The following is a 16,809-nucleotide window of genomic DNA, read 5'->3' as shown; positions in this document are numbered from 1 at the left end:
ATGGTCGAAGATCAAAACCAAAGACCTCTTAAAGATTTCGCTCAACCATCTAACGAAGAACCTAGTTCTAGTATAGTAAACCCATCCATCCCAACTAATAATTTCGAACTTAAACCATCCCTGTTGCAACTAGTGCAACAGAGACAATTCGCAGGTCTCGCTACTGAGAACCCAAACCAACATTTAAAAATATTTCTTCAATTAGCAGACACTTTTAAAACCAATGGAGCTTCTCCTGAGGCAATACGTTTAAGGTTATTCCCTTTTTCCCTCAGAGATAAAGCCCTATCATGGTTAGATTCCCTTCCACCCAATTCCATTACGACTGGGGATAACCTTAGAAGAGTATTCCTTGCTAGATACTTTCCCCCAAGTAAGACCGCCATTCTTTGAAACCATATAAATAGATTTACCCAAAACCAAGGAGAATCGTTGTTCGAAGCTTGGGAGAGATATAAAGAGTTGTTACGAGCATGCCCACATCATGGTTTAGAAAACTGGTTAATCATTCAAACCTTCTATAATGGACTTCACTATAACACTAAGATGACCATCGACACTGCCGCAGGCGGTGCTCTGATGAACAAACCTTATCCTGAAGCTAGTTCCCTCATCGAAGATATGGCTCAAAACCATCAATCATGGGGAGTCGAACGAGCGACAATTGAGAAAAAGGAAGCCCAAGGAGGAGTGCATGAACTAAGCTCTATAGACATGATGCAAGCTAAAATGGATGCATTAGCCCTCAAAGTCGAGCATATGTGCATAAACCCGAATACTGTAGCCGCAGTTTCATCGGATTATGAGATATGTGGAGCCAAAGGACACCAATCTACAGAATGCAGTCTATTAAATGAAACCCACTCTGAGCAAGTGAACTACACCCAAGGGAACCCATACTCGAATATCTATAACCCTGGATGGAGGAATCACCCGAACTTCTCCTATAAAAGCAATAACCCAATCCAAAATAATGCACCTCCGAGACCTAGTTATCAAGCCCCAAGATCGAATCAACCTATGGAACCTGTGCCACCAAAGCCGAGCCTTGAGAAAATTATGGAAAATATTATCACTGCTCAAACCCAACAAAATAAGGAGTTCATGAACCAAAACATTCATGTTAACAAATTGATTACTCAGTTAGGAACCAAGGTTGACCAAATAGTTACTCATACCAAGATGCTTGAAACCCAGATCTCTCAGGTAACTTTAAACCAAGCCCCTCAGACCACACCTGGAGGACAATTCCCTGGACAACCTCAACAAAATCCGAGAGGACAAGCCAATGCCATTACCCTACGAAGTGGGAATGCTTATGATGAGCCACCAAACCCAAGATTGAGTGAACCCAAAACTTCTAAGGAATATACCAAGCCCCCAGACGAAGCAAAGGAACCAGAGGAATCTGAAAACCAGGAAGGTCGAGAAAAAGGAGAAGAACCTAAAGATAAAACTTACCTACCACCCTCGCCATATAAACCACCTATACCATATCCGCAAAGACTCAAACAAACCCAGATCAATAAACAGTATCAAAAATTTATTAAAGTTATAGAAAAACTTCATGTAGAAATCCCTTTCACAGAAGCCATCACCCAAATACCTTCTTATGCAAAGTTTCTCAAAGACATCCTTACCAACAAACGTAGACTTGACGATCCGAAACCTTTGGAATGTAATGCTATTTCCGAGGACAAATTAGCAAAGAAAGATAAAGACCCTGGAAATTTCTCCATTCCTTGCCTTTTGGGTAATCATGTCATCGAAAAAGCTTTTCTAGACTTAGGAGCTAGTGTGAGCCTAATGCCTTTAGCAGTTTGTGAGAGGTTAAACTTAGGAGAATTATAACCCACTAAGATGTCACTTCAGTTAACTGATAGATCTGTTAAATATCCGATAGGCATTTTAGAAGATGTCCCTGTTAGGATAGGTCAGTTATTTATCCCTACTGACTTTGTTGTCATGGACATCAAATAGGACAATGATATACCAATCCTTCTAGGTAGACCATTCTTATCGACTGCAGGAGCCATAATAGATGTCAAGAAAGGAAAGTTGACATTTGAGGTAGTGTCGCATTACGCGAAAAACCGGCGGGAAAAGACACAGAGCCGCCACCGTGCGTTATTTATCCCAAAGGAGGGAAAGGAAACGCTCGAAGTAAACCTGGAAAGGACATGGTCTTATGACTAGAGATCGATAGGATCGGGAGTCGGTTATGCGAAGGGAAGGTATTAGCACCCCTACGCATCCGTCGTACTTGACGGGATCCACGCTCAAAAAGAATAGAAGAAGGGTTGCTAAATAACTGCTCAAAACTGCACAAAACTAGAGGGAAACAAAGATGACAGACGGAAGAAACGGACTCGGTAGGATATCGCATCCTGGGCCTACGTAGTTTGTCAGACACAAACATCAGAGTCGACGTAGTTCGGGGATAGGGGAAACGTGCTCGCTAGGATGTCGCATCCTATGCATACGTATCTTCTCTAACCAGAGAAAGAATCAGAGCACTCGTAGCTCGGCTAACGCATGTCAAACAAAACACAAACAGGAAACCGACTGCCAATCGCTGGACTTATGTCAGACTCCAAACAAACCAACACACACAGGAAACCGACTGCCAATCGTTGGACTTACGTCAGACTCCAAACACACACAAGGGGGTTGAAAAAGAAAAGGGCGCCCAGAGAGATCTTCTCATCTCCTGCCTACGTACCTCATCTGGCATGAGGATCAGGGCGACGTAGTTCCCCTTAACAGGGAAAGAACTTCTATCCTAACTAGAGACTAGGGAGATAACAAGCTACTAGGGAGACTACGACTCGAGCCTAGAAGTTGTCATGCATACGATCCTTATGTTAAGGTTTCTAATCCTAACTCGCACAGGGAGCAAGCTAGCCTAAACATCAAGTGAGCAAACACAAGCACAAGAAAGCAAGCACACACTATATGCAAACAATTGGCTCATACAAGGTTGGGCTTTAGTCAAGGGGTCAAATCAACCTCGACAAACAAGCCAACTGAAAAGGGGTGTTTGGAGCTCTTAACCCTAACATTGAGAGTTAGGGTGAAGCAGATGAAATAGGAAATGAGGGTAAGACCTCACAACTCTTATCCCTGGCCCGGGAGAGCTTGAAACAATGAAAGTGTGGGAGTCCAGAATGTGGGACTCTATTCCACAATGACTGACACAACAAGATTATGGGTTTTTATTCAAAGTGCATCAACACATGGTGTGAGCAAGATGAAAGACACAACTGAATAGCATGGAATGGATTGCACATCCCTAGTATCTGCCAATGCCTCTTCACTTAGGAGGTCTTTGAATGTACAAGGCACAAAGATAAACAAACACAAACATTGCCTCTTAAGGAGGGCTTCAGACAGGTGTCTGCCAATAACAGCAGGTCTTCCAGACTACATGGAGATCAAGGAAAATACCTAAGTGGTATGCCAACCACAAGCAAAGCAAAGCAACTCAAATGATGAGTTAAAGCGGCTAAAGTACCTGTGTAAACAACCAAACAATCAGTATGGTATTCAGACAAACTATTCACAGACAAACAAACAGTACAAGGCCTAAGAGGCAAGAAACTCAAATGATCTCATCATTCAAAGATCCTACAAAACAGCAAATGTTAGTGGAACACATCATTTTGCATCTCAATTTATGAAATCAACATCATCCATCAAGACTAGAAGCTTGAACCTGAAATGCACAACTCAAATGTGAGTTCAAACCCCTAGGTCAAAGCCTAGGGTCAAAAGTGGGGAAAAATCCAAAACAGTAGCTAATACTCAACACAAAGCAAATTTAATCAATCATGAACATGTCCTAAAAAGGACAAAGTCAAAATCATCAAGCAACCTCATTTCATGTGCAAGAGAAGGCAAAGGCAAATCCAAAGCTCACAATGGATCATCAAGAATGAAAATTCCACATCAAAACAGAAATGACTCAAACAATTCTGGAAATTTTTGTGAGCATACAACATGTCCAACACAATCATCATGCCAAAAATCATAAACAGAGGAGCTAACATGGCTAAGCAATGAAAATGGAGAAGCTAGACATTCAATTGTATGACACAAATTGTCACACCTAAAGTACATGTGTCCCAAATAGTGAAGACAATAGCAAAAAATACCAAATAAAATCACACAAATCCATTATCATGTTAAGAATCATCATGCAAAATTTCATGGCATTTGGATCAATATTGAGCATTTTATGATAGAATGGATGAAGAAAGGTCACAAAAGCATACATGTTCAAAGAGTCTAGCACCATTTAATTTCCAGAAATGATAAAATCATAAAACCAACATCATAAAATTTTAGACATCTCAAGGATCATGTAGAAAAAACCTGGCATTATTTGGATCATTATTCTTGTAGTTATGATTTTTTGAAGTTCATGCACAAAATGAAATAAAAATTGAAAAAAAAATGAAATAATGATGAACGTGGCCTAAAACTACGTCGTTTCATTAAGTGGAAAATAAAACGAAAAAATAAAGGAAATGCTGGAGCGAGGATTCGAAGGGGGGGGGGGGTTGGTTCGCTAGCAAAACGACGTCGTTTTGCTTCTTCCTAGGGTTTGCAGGCGCGGTGGCGCACACTATTCATGGCCGGTGGTCCTATGGTGGAAACCACCGTCTTCCTCATGAAGACGGTGGGTGAACAGTAGCTTCACATTTTTTTCCAGAATTAGCGAAATTATATATGGTTGGATTCGTCTTGACGTGTAGATCACGAATCCACTAATATTTTGGCCTAATTCCTAGTATATTTTAAGAATCGATCAAGAACACTCATGAACACCAAACTTTAATCTCTCATAACTCTCTCAATATTTGTCCATTTTTCAAGAATTTTATATCAGTGTGACCAGCATGCAAAGGACTACAAGATTATATGCATAAAAACATGAATTAAGAGATGCGAAAATGTGACCTCTTGAAGCTCCAACAATGGCAGTGGTGGATTCAAGGCTTGGCAAGCATCCAAATTCACTCCTGAACACTTGTAATGACTTCTGAAGTTGAAATTGAGGCCTGGAGATGCTTGGATCTAGCTCAATCAACAATTTCCATCTTCATGTTCTTGCTTGGAGTATGCACAAATTCTGCTCGAATTCAACGATCCAATGCTTGATCTGCACTAAATCAATACCAGAGAACAAGAATATGGAAGAAAAATCAAGTGTTCTTTGAAGAATTTTTGAATTATGGTGGAGAGAAAATTTTGGAGGGAAAAAAGTTCTAGATCTAGAAATGATGAATAGCTCAAAATTCTGTTATGATTATGTATATATATGCTCCACTAATCCACTCTTAATCAAAATTAATCATGTTTAGTTGAAATTAAGTGAAAAATAAGGTGTTTGGCAAATTGGCAAAATTGGTGGTGCATGAAGCATGCACACGTGAAGAGTGCTAAATGCATGATCATTTTCACTTAAAAACTCCCAATTAACACAATGACAATGGTGATTTGTTCCCATGATGCACCAATTTTAAATTTATGATTTTCCCTCCAAAATCTTCATGAATAAGCAAATGACCATATGTTCAAATTTCATGCGATGTGATGAATGATTTGGAAAGTTCATGTCATGAGAAGCATTTTAGAAAAAGAGGCACCAAATTTGGAGTTATGAATCAAAAGTTATGGCCTTTTGAAGTTCCATGCACACTTGGCAATAATTTGATCATATCTCCTCAACCGTTCATCAGATGCTCATGATCTTGGACTTTTTGGAAATGGGAGAGAGAGATCTTCAACTTTCATGTTGGACAAAATTTCGTTTGAAGCTTATTTGATGTTGGAAAGTTGAGTTGAAGTTGGTCCAAAAACTTGCCATTTTTGGAAACTTGAAATTACAGGTCACTTTCCATTTTTGGAAACTTTTGATCTGGCTTCAAAATCTTCAAGGTAGATGTTTGACATGTTGAATAACCCTCTTTTGGACATGAATGAAGTGTCTCAAACCATTTCTCCACCTCCTAGCCCTCAGTTGACTTGCAGTTGACTTTTATGGACCCCAGATGACCTGAAACTGCACTGTGGACTTTGAGCTTTCAACACTTGGCCAAATTGCATCAAAATGAGTCCTGGTTCATGTAAGCTCTCTAGAACAACCATAGGGCCTTTATCTCATGGAAAAACTTTGCTCTCTTGCACCGATGAATTCTCCTAACCAGTTTTGACTGATGAAATGCAATGCACTATGCAATGTTAATGACCTAAAAATGAAATGAATGTACAAATGGGGGGTGCAAATTTGAGGTGCTACAGCTGCCCCTATTCAATCAACTGGGAACCTGAACGGGTGAGAGCAACGGTTGTCAGACCTTCAAGGTACACATGGATTGAATACCAAAGAACCGTAGAAATTTGCACTCTGCGAGGGATGATCAAAGAAAAGAATGTTCACCCATGGTAGCCTCCAATGGGGATTTGATATGGACCAGACAAGACATTTACCAACGACTCTACTGGGAATTTTGATATTTATCGGAAAAAGGAACCACGACCAGACATCGAAAGATGATGAATGGGGAGAGAACCCACGACTAGACGTCGGAAGACGATGAATAGGAAGAGAAACCACGACTAGACGCCAAAGGACGAATAGGAAGGACTCAACCAGACATCAACGGATGAATGGGAGAAAGAAACCACGACTAGACATCGAAACACGATGAATAGGAAGAGAAACCACGACTAGACGTCAACAGACGACTAGGAATAAAGAAACCACGACTAGACATCGAAAGACGATGAATAGGAAGAGAAACCACGACTAGACGTCAACGGACGACTAGGAAAAGCTCGACCAGACATCAACGGATGAATGGGAGAAAGAAACCACGACTAGACATCGAAAGACGATGAATAGGAAGAGAAACCACGACTAGACGCCAAAGGACGAATAGGAAGGACTCAACCAGACATCAACTGATGAATGGGAGAAAGAAACCACGACTAGACATCGAAAGACGATGAATAGGAAGAGAAACCACGACTAGACGTCAACGGACGAATAGGAAAAGCTCGACCAGACATCAACGGATGAATGGGAGAAAGAAACCACGACTAGACATCGAAAGACGATGAATAGGAATAGCTCGACCAGACATCAACGGATGAATGGGAGAAAGAAACCACGACTAGACATCGTAAGACGATGAATAGGAATAGCTCGACCAAACATCAACGGATGAATGGGAGAAAGAAACCACGACTAGGCATCGAAAGACGATGAATAGGAATAGCTCGACCAGACATCAACGGATGAATGGGAGAAAGAAACCACGACTAGACATCGAAAGACGATGAATAGGAAGAGAAACCACGACTAGACGTCAACAGACGAATAGGAAGGAGAACCCACGACTAGACATCGAAAGACGATGAATAGGAAGAGAAACCACGACTAGACGCCAAAGGACGAATAGGAAGGACTCAACCAGACATCAACGGATGAATGGGAGAAAGAAACCACGACTAGACATCGAAAGACGATGAATAGGAAGAGCAACCACGACTAGACGTCAACGGACGAATAGGAAAAAGGAACTCGATGTTACGGACATCGAACGATGATGTCTACTGACACCAAAAAAGGAAGGTCCCACACGGGGATCAACACGACACTCACGGGTATCGCAAGGATGACATCTACATATGTCAGGACAAGGCCAAGCACTTGCCGGGGACTACGCCGGGGAGTCGAGCTTTCCTTTCATCAGCGGGTGAGGAAATAAACCTCTATGGGGATTACCAGTCCTGAATGCTGTCAGGAGCCGCCGCTACAAATATGCCATGCGGATTGTTGAACAATGATCCGTTTCTGCTGAGGATATGGTCCAATTCGGTTTAACACATGTATGCATATGTTTGAGTTTCCATGGCGTAATGCTCCATATTGAATGGAAATGCTACGCGATTTGAGGATGCAATGATTACTACATGCAAGATGCAAATGGAGGCAAACTCCTGCTGGGAAGCAAATGATTGCTTCGCCGAGCGCACAATTCTGATTTGATCCTCCAACTCTGTGGGGAGATGCACGGCTGGGGGTGCTTTGCTGATCTGATACTCTGGTGACGGCAGAGAAACCAAGTCAACTGGGGAGCCTCTGGCTGGGGAACACATCTCAAACGAGCTGGGGAATAGCACTGCTGCTGGAGAAAGGATAAATCCCACCGGGGACAACTTTTATTGAGTTTAATCCACTCAGAGACTCCGCTAGGGGAAACAACCAATGCTCACCTCCAATGGGGATAACTGCCAACTCACAAGCAGGATAAACTCTACTGGGGATAATTCTCACCGAACCTGATCTGCTCGGGGACTTCGCTAGGGAAAACCATCAATACAAACCTCCGCTGGGAAGACTTGCTAGAGGAGAACATTTGCAACCCTGCTGGGGAACGTCATTCACGACACTATTGGGGAAAGGTGTTCACGACCCTGCCGAGGATTACAGTACTTCAGACCCGACTGCTGAGGAACAAACTACCCACAAACACCTCTGCTAGGGAAACGGCAACCTTCAGACTTAGTGGGGACTAACAATCTTCAGACCTGCTGGGGAAAACATTCACAACCCTGCTGGGGAAGAACAACTCTAATAGTTTTCAGACTTGCTGGGGAAACGTCCTCAACCCTGCTGAGGAATCCCTGATCTCGAATATGCCGGGGAGACAAGTCCTGAACTTGCTTTAGACAACCCAACTCCTCACACTACCGGTCAGTGCTGAAGCACCCCTGAACAAACCGTGGCTTATCTGCTCTAGCCAGGAATCAAAGGTAATAATCTGCAAAATAGCAAGACATACATGCCCAGGGGATTGTATGGACAAGATACATCCAAGTGTACTCAACATTCAAAATGATTTTCAAATGTTTTATCTTTCTGCATGTTATTGTCTAGCCTTCATGTTTTTTATGTGCAATGTTTATCAAAAATTCGGACGTTTTTTGCAAACAAAACAGTAAAATAAAAAACAAAAGAGCAATTTAACTGAATAACGACTTTTATTGATTGAAAATGTGCCTGAAAAGGCAAATACATCAGGAAGCAATTCCTAGGAAGAGGTAATTGCGCCAAAAAAGGAAATAAATTATCCTATTGGCAATGTGAACACGACATCCACTATTTCCCAACTCTGTTATGACTCACAGATCCTCAACTTCCCCCAAATTCCTTGCCTTCTGAGGAGAATAATTGGACCGATCATATCCTTCGAGATGGTAGACACTGAAGCATGATGAAGTACAAATAACTCAGATTGTAGTCTTCGCTTTAATCCCTCTTTTGCCTGGATCGCCTTTTCGGGTTTTCAATCCACCGGGATACCCTTTTTTGCCTAAGCCGCCCTTGCGGGTTTTCGACTTATCGGGTGTACATATTCTTTTCATTCTTTATCCCTAACTTTTGCCCGAACCTTTTCCTTTTTCTTGGTTCGCCGGGATGCCCTTTTTTGCCTGGACTCTTTTATTCTTTTCGTCCAGCGGGTCAATTTATGCGAAGTATTTTTTGACTACGTCTGAGTTCACAGGGGATGGAAAATCTTCACCATCCATAGTTGTAAGCATCAAGGCTCCACCGGAGAAAACCTTCTTAACAACATATGGACCTTCGTAATTCGGAGTCCACTTGCCCCTGTTATCTGTACCGGGAGGAAGGATCCTCTTCAAAACTAAATCACCAGTCTGATAGCTTCGAGGACGCACTTTTTGATCAAATGCTTTCTTCATCCTTCTCTGATACAGTTGCCCATGGCACACAGCTGCTAACCGTCTCTCCTCGATAAGGCTCAATTCATTAAACCTTGTCCGAATCCATTCAGCTTCGTCCAGTTTGACATCCAACAAGACTCTCAAAGAAGGAATATCCACTTCAACAGGTAGGACTGCCTCCATATCATACACAAGGGAGTAAGGGGTTGCCCCGGTCGACGTACGTACTGAGGTACGGTACCCATGCAAAGCGAAACGCAGCATCTCATGCCAATCCTTGTACGTCACGACCATCTTCTGCACAATCTTCTTAATGTTCTTGTTTACCGCCTCTACAACACCATTCATCTTTGGTCTGTAAGGAGAAGAATTGTGATGTTCGATCTTAAAATCCTTGCAAAGCTCTTTCATCATCTTGTTATTGAGATTCGAACCATTGTTGGTGATGATTCTCTCAGGAACTCCATAACGACAGATGATCTCCTTCTTGATGAATCGGGCAACCACTTGTTTGGTAACATTGGCATAGGAAGCTGCTTCCACCCATTTGGTGAAGTAATCAATCGCAACCAGGATGAAGCGATGTCCATTAGAAGCAGTAGGTTCAATCTTCCCAATCATATCGATGCCCCACATCGCGAATGGCCAGGGCGAATTCATGACATTCAGAGGGCTTGGTGGTACATGCACCTTATCAGCATAGATCTGGCATTTGTGGCACTTCCGGGCGTACTTGAAACAATCGGATTCCATAGTCATCCAGTAATAACCGACTCTCAACAATTTCTTGGACATTGCATGACCACCAGCATGGGTACCGAACGATCCTTCGTGCACTTCCTGCATCAACATGCCTGCTTCGTGTCTATCCACGCATCTGAGCAGAACCATGTCAAAGTTTCTCTTGTACAACACATCATCCTGATTCAAATAAAAGCTTCCAGCTAGCCTTCTCAGGGTTTTCTTGTCATTCTTTGACGCTCCTTCAGGATACTCCTGACTCTTGAGGAAATTCTTAATGTCATAGTACCACGGCTTCTCATCAACTACGGACTCGGCTGCAAACACATACGAAGGCCTCTCGAGTCGATTCACAGCAACATGTGGCACATGATTCCACCAATGGACTTTGATCATAGAAGAAAAAGTAGCCAAGGCATCAGCCATCTGATTTTTATCACGGGGTACATGATACAACTTCACTGTCTTGAAGAAAGTCAGGACCCTTCTGGTGTAATCTCGATAAGGAATCAAATGTGGCTGGTGAGTATTCCAATCTCCATTGACTTGGTTAATCACTAGAGCGGAATCTCCATAGATGTCCAGAGTTTTGATCCTTAGATCAATGGCTTCTTCAATCCCCATGATACAAGCCTCATACTCAGCCTCGTTGTTGGTTACGTCAAAAGTCAATCTGGAAGAAAAAGGTATGTGTGCACCTTTAGGATTAATGAGTACTGCCCCAACACCGTTGCCGTTCACATTCACAGCCCCATCAAACATCAGTGTCCACTTGTCATCAGGATCCAATCCTTCCTCGACAAGAGGCTCTTCACAGTCCTTCATCTTCAGATACATGATGTCTTCATCGGGGAATTCAAACATCATCGGCTAATAATCATCAATCGGTTGCTCGGCAAGGTAGTCAAACAGAATACTACCCTTGATGGCCTTCTGCGACGTATACTGTATATCATACTCTGTTAAAATCATCTGCCAACGAGCCACACGCCCGGTGAGAGCCGACTTTTCAAAGATGTACTTTACTGGATCCATCTTAGAAATCAACAAGGTAGTATGGTTCAACATATACTGTCTCAGTCGGCGAGCAGTCCAGGCCAAAGCACAACAAGTTTTCTCGAGCTGCGAATATCTTATTTCACAGTCGGTAAACTTTTTGCTAAGGTAGTATATAGCATGCTCTTTTCGACCAGACTCGTCATGCTGTCTCAATACACATCCCATCGAGTTCTCAGTCACCGAAAGGTACATTATCAAAGGCCTCCCAGGAACTGGAGGTATAAGGATTGGAGGTTTCTGTAAATACTCTTTTATCTTATCAAAAGCCTTTTGACAATCATCATTCCACCTGATTGCTTGATCTTTTCTTAGCAATTTGAATATTGGTTCACACGTGGCAGTTAGGTGAGATACGAACCGTGCAATGTAGTTCAGTCTCCCTAAAAACCCACGAACCTGCTTTTCAGTTTTTGGTTCAGGCATTTCTTGAATAGCTTTTACTTTCGCTGGATCAACCTCAATCCCTTTCTCATTGACAATGAAACCCAACAGCTTCCCGGATCTCACCCCAAACGTACATTTGTTTGGATTCAGCCTCAGTTTGAACTTTCTCAACCTTTCAAACAACTTCTGCAAGTTTACCAGGTGCTCCTCTTCTGTCTGAGACTTCGCAATCCTATCATCCACGTACACTTCAATTTCTTTGTGCATCATGTCATGAAAGAGAGTCGTCATAGCCCTCTGATAGGTAGCACCGACATTCTTCAGCCCAAATGGCATCACCTTATAGCAGAACGTGCCCCAAGGTGTAATGAATGTCGTCTTTTCCATGTCTTCTGGCGCCATCTTGATCTGATTATAGCCAGAGAAACCATCCATGAAAGAGAAAACTAAGGATTGAGCAGTATTATCAACCAATACATCAATGTGAGGTAATGGGAAGTCATCTTTTGGACTGGCTCTATTTAAATCCCGGTAATCGACACACATCCTGACTTTACCATCCTTCTTCGGCACAGGTACGATGTTGGCCACCCATGGGGGATAATTGGTCACTGCCAGAAAACCCGCATCCAACTGCTTCTAAACTTCCTCTTTGATTTTGACAGCCATATCAGGACTAGTTCTGCGAAGCTTCTGCTTTACCGAAGGACAATCTTCTCTGAGAGGTAGCCTGTGCACCACAATATTTGTATCCAACCCAGGCATATCTTGATACGACCAGGCGAATATCTCCACATACTCTCTCAGCATCTCAATCAGCCCTCTCTTGACGTCTTCCTTCAAAGCAGCCCCGATCTTGATCTCTCTCCTGGCATCCTCAGTACCAAGGTTAATAACTTCCAACTCTTCCTGATGAGGTTGGATGACCCTTTCCTCCTGCTTCAATAATCTGACCAGTTCTTTAGGGAGTTCACAGTCTTCTTCACTCTCCTCTTCGGCTTGGTATATGGGATTATCAAAATCATACTGAGCCATAACAGAACTGTTTTTAGCGGGTTCCGCAAGATCGATTCTGCATGTTTAATGCTTTATTTTAGAAAAAGAGTTCAAGAAAGTCACAAAAAACAAAAAACATTGCCATTTTTATTGTTTTGAAAATAAAAAATAAAAACAGAAAGACAGTGAGCACAAATTTGTTTGCAAAACGTCCTTTATTAATGATAGTCATTGAAAACATGATGTGGCCCTACAATGAACCACTACGCCCCGGGCAGAACGTAGGGTTTTGTGCAGAATGAAAAACAAAAGAAAATTACTCTGTCTGAAGAGTAACTTGGACCATTTCTTCGGCTGTCCAATTATTCACCATCTCCCCTGGAGCACAAGGGCACACCCAATTGTCCACATCATAGTCACTGTCACCATCTTCACTACTGGCTGCAAAGACGTCTCCATGATTCATTAACCCAGCGCTGGTGAAGGTACTCGGCCCTTTCTGAACACCCAGCTTTGCCTGAAGAGGCTGATAACCAATACCAAATTTGTCTTCTTTGACGGGCAGGTCAACCATCTTGCCCCAGCCTTCTGCATTGCCTGACTGAACAACCTCAACAACCTGCTTGTAGGAAGCAATTGAGGCACTTGGCTTTTTCTGCTCAGCAAAAGCCACCCTCTCAATAGCAATGGTCTCGAATGCCTGGCACAGAGTTTCATGAATCTCGCCATCGACACATGGCACTCATCGAAGCCACTCAAGGATCCATTTTGGGTAACCTTCGAGAGGTGAGGACCGCTTAGGATGCCCTGCAGGCGAGGATGGATCAGAGAGACCATCGTCGTACCCGATCCCGTCGTCCACCTCAGGATGGCGAAGGCACCAATGGTCAGCAATAGGTTGCCAGGTAACTCTTCCCTTATCTTATTTCGAAACATTGGGGACAATGTTCGATTTAAGTGTGGGAGGAGCCTTTATCGCTTTTCTTTTACTTTCATTTAGTTTGTTCATTTTCTTTGCTGTTTTCAAATAGTGTGTTTACCTTTATTGCTTTTTGTTTATTTTATTTTATTTTGCTTTCAGTTTAAGTGTCTTGGATAAATGCATGAGTCTGACGAGTCACCAAATATAGTGTATCTTTAGTACAATCTAATCTCCCCATACCTTTAGCCCCACCGAATAAGTCCTCAGTAGTTTATCTCAACAGTCAGCTCCGGCCTACGCATCCTCTACGTAGGGGACCGATGCAAATAAGTGAGTGATCCAGCAAAACAAAAAAATAAAAGAAAGCAAAAAGGCAACTCCGGTATAGGTGACCCTCACAAAGTCATTTAAACCAAAGGATTGTAAAAAATTGCTAGAAAAAGAAAAAGAAAGAAACTCGCCCGCTATTAGTTGGTTCAGAGGTATCTGGCACTGAACTCGGTAGGGCGGATTACGATCCGATCCCCCACAACTACAGTTGGGTCCAATAAAAGGGTTTACACATATTTATGTGCCAGAAACCCCACGCTCAGATCATAATCACTAACAGGCCACTCTACTATGAAGCATGTACGGATAACGGGCTTAATGTGATTGCGCCTGAATGAAAAGGACACAAAAAGAGATGAAGAGGCAGGCCTAGGTATTGTGGGATAATATGGGTTGGTTAATATAGGAATGCAGTTCATGTCCGTATTTGCGGATTAGTGTCATTGTGATACCCTTAGTTCACTTAGTTAGTACCTATCACTGCATCCCGACTTGAACATAGAATTTTTACCTGAAGCACTCGTTTACACCAGTTTTTCTTTTATGAGCTTTTTAATGTTTTGCTTGAGGACAAGCAAAGGTTTAAGTGTGGGAGAGTTTGATAACACTGAAATTTACCGTATTTTCGACTCCGATTTCACATGCATTCTAGTTGTTTTATTGTTATTTTTTTGTGTTATTACTATGTTTTTTCTTTGTTTTCAGGTTTTTACTTTAATCGGAGCCCCGATCGAGAAAAGGAGCGAAAAAGAGCCAAAAACCCTAAAATTCAGCATTTTGTACTTGTGGCTTCCCCCATGGCTGGCGCCATAGACCCTGCCATGACGTGTCCAAGCTCAACTTCCCTCAACTGTCACGTTCCCCACTACTTCCACTAAGGCGCCTCAGAATGGTCTTGTGGCGGGCGCCATGGCCTTGTGGCGGGCACCACAAGAGGAAAAGCTTTCCCTCCCATTTTCAAGTTGAAGGGCATCCTTATCATTTCCATCTTTTTACTTGCTTATAAATAGAAACTCGAAATCACTTTTTCAATCATCCAAACTTAGAACAGAGGCAAACTCAGAGCAACTTTGTTTCACTTAGGCATATATTCAGTATTTTAAGGTGGTAATCGCTTCGCATTTGGGGTGTTACCACAATTGTGTAATCGAGTCTGTGATCGAGTCTGTAGTCGAGTTTGGAGCACTTAGGAAGGAAGTTAATCCTGCCGCCATTTTCATTTCCGCTTTGCAATTTATTCAACCCTCCGAATGGAGCAGGTTTTTATTACTTGCCTTTACTTTATTTATTTCCCGCACTCGCTTTACTTTATTTATTTCCCGCACTCGCTTTACTTTATTTATTTTCCGCAATCGCTTTACTTTATTTATTTCCCGCACTCGCTTTACTTTATTTATTTCTCGCACTCGCTTTAATTTATTTATTTCCTCGAACTCGCACTACTTTTGTTTACTTTCCGCATTCGCACTACTTTTATTTAATTTAATGCACTTTTACTTTACCATGTCTAACTAAATTTGTAAGGTTATAATGTAAGGATCGTAATTGAACCGATAATCCGTACAATTGTTCGTAGAAGCACTTAAGGGATATTTTAACTTTCAACTTAAGTTTTCTCGCACTTCAATTCCGTTGGGTAAGATCGAAAGTCGTCCAACGTCTTTCTAAACTTAATTGTTTTTAACTATTTCAAAAACAGCGAAAGCGCTTTGTTTAGTTCATTAGGAGTTTTTAATTTAAGAAGAAAAGAGACTTTAAAACTATTTTCTGACGCATTTATAAGTTTAGAGTCTGGTTCGTAAGAACCTCTTTTGGTTAAGAAATCCAGGTTATAATACTTTTCAACTTAGTCAAGATACTATATTTCTTAAAAATAGGTTTACTACTCTAACGCAATGCACACCTTTTTATAAGTGACAATAAGAGGGTTTGATTAGGGAGTACAACTCAGTTCTGAATACGCGAAAGCGACAATTCCCGTTAAATTAGTTCTTTTCAAAGTAGGAAACATTGCCCATAAGTAGCTCTATTAGCAAGTACTTGGATTATTAATTGATTACATGAATTACATTCGATCCTGTCTTTATTAATTAAACTTTATTCAATACTTTACTTTTCATTGCACACTCTAAAAACACCTATTTTGATTGCCTTTGATAAACACCATAACAATAGATAACGATAGATTGACACTTGGTCTCTGTGGATTCAACAATCTTTTATATTACTCTGACGCGTTCGTATACTTGTGAAAAACACGCAACATGAATCCACCAAAATTTGAAGGGAGCCTCAACTGTTACTGGCACATGACTAGCTCACTAGCATGGAGACTCACTAGCATGAATCTGATGCAAACTTAAGATTTGGAAGGCCTTTAGCTAAATCAAGCTTATTTAGCTGAGAAATACTTCTCATGCTAACATGGACCAATCGTCTATGCTAGACCCATTGCTCTTAATTAACAGACATAAGGCATTTTACATTCTGATTTTTAAGATCAGAAATTCTAATTTTATAAATGTTATTTTTCCTCTTGCCATTGAAAAGAATGGAGCCATCCTTCTGACTAACAACATTGCAAGACTTTTCATTAAAGATTATATCATAACCATTAT

The 16,809-nt window shown here is 41.7% G+C and overlaps 1 non-coding gene across 1 annotated transcript; it reads right to left on the bottom strand.

The window, feature by feature from the left end:
* Positions 1-384: 384 nt before the first annotated feature.
* On the bottom strand, positions 385-491 carry LOC127108911 (small nucleolar RNA R71). The gene has a single exon (XR_007796409.1). It is a non-coding gene; the product is annotated as a small nucleolar RNA R71 (small nucleolar RNA).
* Between the last annotated feature and the right edge of the window lie 16,318 nt (positions 492-16,809).

The sequence above is a fragment of the Lathyrus oleraceus genome, chromosome 7 (assembly GCF_024323335.1).
Source record: "Lathyrus oleraceus cultivar Zhongwan6 chromosome 7, CAAS_Psat_ZW6_1.0, whole genome shotgun sequence".
NCBI lineage: Eukaryota > Viridiplantae > Streptophyta > Magnoliopsida > Fabales > Fabaceae > Lathyrus > Lathyrus oleraceus.
Note: the sequence above shows the minus strand (reverse complement) of the source record. Positions and strands in the feature narration are given on the sequence as shown.